The sequence below is a fragment of the Macaca fascicularis genome, chromosome 12, assembly GCF_037993035.2.
Source record: "Macaca fascicularis isolate 582-1 chromosome 12, T2T-MFA8v1.1".
Lineage (NCBI taxonomy): Eukaryota > Metazoa > Chordata > Mammalia > Primates > Cercopithecidae > Macaca > Macaca fascicularis.
The window spans coordinates 40771501-40775130 of NC_088386.1; positions in this window are offsets into that span (position 1 = coordinate 40771501).

A 3630-nucleotide genomic window follows, 5' to 3' on the forward strand; every position below is an offset into this window, starting at 1 on the left:
CAACCATTTCATGTTGCAGACGTTTATTGTTAACCTGACAACCAGTTCTAGTACACACATCAAAACACTTCTTTCAAACTCTGGCTTTATGCTTCACTGAGAGGCAAAGATTATGTGTTCTTCAAAGTGTGGTCTATTATTTATCATCTAAACTAAAACACTTTCAAGAGTTAAAGGGGGCACTCTTACTAATAGTATATTTACTATTGGTATTAGAGGCAATGCTGGGACTATCTAGTCAAGCCAGGACAGATGATAAGCCTGTGTGGACCACTTGTGTTAACATTGTCTAGGTGCTTATCTGAAAAATTTGAATTTGGGACTCAACACTAGTCTCACTGAATCAGAATCTCTAACATTGGAATGGGACTTTGCATTTGAACAACACCTCAGGTGGTACTAGTGTACACTGATATTGGGGAAGCTGGAGTTAAAACGATAAACCAAAAAAGAGTATGCACGGCCAGACATGGTAGCTTATGCTTATAATTCCATTTCTTTGGGAGGCCAAGGCAAGAGGATTGCTTGAGGTCAGGTGTTCAAGATCACTGGACAACATAGTGAGACCTTGTCTTAAAAAGAGAAAATTAGCCGGGCATAATGGTGTGCACATGTAGTCCTAACTATGCGGGAGGATCCCTTGAGCCTGGAAGTTTGAAGTTACACTGAGCTATGATCACACTACTGCACTCAGGCCTGGGTGAAAGAGTAAGACCCTTTCTCTCAACACAAACATAAAAATAAAAATAGAAATAAGTGAACTCAGAATGAAGAGGCAGTTTGTAACACTTCATACTTACCCATAACACACACTTTTACTTCTTACCATACCTGAATATGTTAGACTTATGATTCAGGAATATTTGCCAGATTTATAATATAGAATGTTTTGGTGGGACCTTGAATATCCTTTGATACATTACAAATCCCCTATTTTATACAGGTTGTTCATAAACTCAGGCTGAGTGGAGATGAGAACTTGGGCCTTAATACAAGCGGCAATGCTTTGCTCTATACTACCATCATCTCCTGCTAACTAACCCAAGAAAAAAATTATGGGAATGAAACAGGAAGGATTTAAATAAATTGGTTTATTATAACTCCCACTCCTAATCCTGGGACCCTAAAAACATTATCTATAATTAAAGATACAAAGATTCTGTCAAAGAATGAAGGAAAATATAAAGACTTTTGAAAGCAGGTGTTTTAAGCTCACATTTTTTAAAACTGAAAATAAACATTTAACTTTACGAACACATTATTTTAACTTAATATATTTGAATGAATTCAAGGAAATATATTATTCAGGAAAAAAAAATTCTGCATCTCTGACTATTGCACCCACCCCTCCAATGACATATTTACAGTGAATTCTAGCCTAGAAAAGGTGCAAGTACAACATCAGCCAGAACGAAAGGCATCATTTCACTTATATTTAACTTTTCCAAAACATGACTTTTCTTGTTTTTTCTGAAGAAGGCTTATCTGCCAAGAAATGAGCAAGGATAGGAACAATCTACTGTAACAAAAAGCAGGTTGTTTTCTTAGCATCAATTGTGATGTATGTAGATTTTTATATTTGAAATGAAAGCACTAAAATTATAGCTTAAATGATTAAATATTAGTTGACCTAAAATAAAAGAAATAAATTCTCCAATTGTAGTTTCTCAAAGCTGAGAGGACTATTTCTCATCCAGAACAAAAAAAGGCACCATTTGTTTGATATCATTTTGATGAATTATTAATTTTATCACAGCTAAGATGACAGCTAATATTAGAACATTGAATTATTAATTTTCAAATGTGCAATAAAAAAGCAGAATAAACATAAACTGAGATGTGTTTTACGTAGGGGTTACATGGCTTACTTATTGTATTTAAGAAAAATGTCAAAGGAAATCGAGGAATTAAAAATCTTGTCAACACTTCTGATGAATTCTTTTACTCATTACTTTACATGCCATTTTAAAATATGAAGCATAAATAACATTATGTATTACCTGATAATAAATGTGATTATTGAGCATTAAAGATATATATATTATCCATATTACAAATCATCTTTGTGTAGTTGCGAGTACGATAGTTGAATTACAGAGTCATAATAATAGTGAGAAACATCTGTGGCCTTAAAGGATTCACCTCTAATCCTCTCAGGATTATTTTATTGAGAGAGTCAAACTGTTTCTTCAGAATAGCTTTGAGTTATTTTTTAGCAATTTTTTTTTTCATGACAGTTATTTCTGTTACCTCACAGACTAGTGCTCAGAGAGGTCCCAGTCTTCTTCAAACGTATAGTGTTGGTGAAGTTTCAGTCCTAAAACAAGGACAGACTTCTACAGTTCCACTGCACTAGGGGCCATTGCTGATTGTTCTGTCAAATAGCGCCTCATAAACATCTCCCAGACTCTTGAGCCTTCAAAGCCTTAACACTTGATTCCTAAATATGAAAACATTTCCATAGTGTTGGCATCATAAGCACTCAAGCAATGCAGAACAGAGCCACTGCTCATGGCACAGAGATAGTTAGAGGAGGTGGAGAGGTGGCTGTAAGGCAAACAGACTGATGGATAATTTTGGGACATAATTCTCAGGTGGGAGAAATAAAGCTCTTGTTCATCCCAGAGTTCACAAGGATTTAATCCAGATACAAGGTGAATTCACTTCCATTTAAAAAACGTATTCCCTTATGATGGGATTTTCTATTTAGGTGGAAGGATCAGAGAGTATGAAAAAGACGGAGTTTCACAGTACAGAGATTTGTTTTTTCTTTTCATTGAAGCAAGACCCCAAAGAGGAAATGATATGATTTATACTTCATCTAATTTAGACAAGAATGATTTGAGCCATCAATGCATTTGCGATAATAATATTTAAGGCAATGTTTAGTCACTAGTTTTACACACCACCATTGCCACATGTGCTCTCACTGAGGGTCTGTGTAAGCTGTCATAAGACTTATTAATAAATTATATTATGCTATTTAATAATTAAAACATATGTTTTATATGTTAGAATACCCATCATCAAGTAACAAATTTCCTAATAAGCCAGCTCACAAGTGAAACAAGAAGATCTGGCCTTTTGTTCTAGGCCCTTCTATTCCTATCAGTTCTGTAAAACAGATTTTATATATGTAACTGTTTTTTTTTTTTTTTTTTTTTTTTTGAGATGGAGTCTCACTCTGTCACCCAGGCTGGAGTGGGAGTGCAGTGGCTCTATCTTGGCTCACTGCAAGCTCCGCCTCGTGGGTTCACGCCATTCTCCTGCCTCAGCCTCCTGAGTAGCTGGGACTACAGGTGCCCGCCACCTTGCCTGGCTAATTTTTTGTGTATTTAGTAGAGACGAGGTTTCACCGTGTTAGCCAGGATGGTCTCGATCTTCTGACCTCGTGATCTGCCCGCATTGGCCTCCTAAAGTGCTGGGATTACAGGCGTGAGCCACTGGGCCCGGCCATATGTAACTATTTTTTTAAGAGATTAAGTAACTTGACCAATATTACATCACTAGTAATAATTCAAATGCATTTTTGTGTTAATACAAATCTCATTTTTCAGATCATACACCTCCTTTTTGAAAATATACAATGTATTTTAGGCTATTAAAATGTCTGAGAACTCTTATGATATT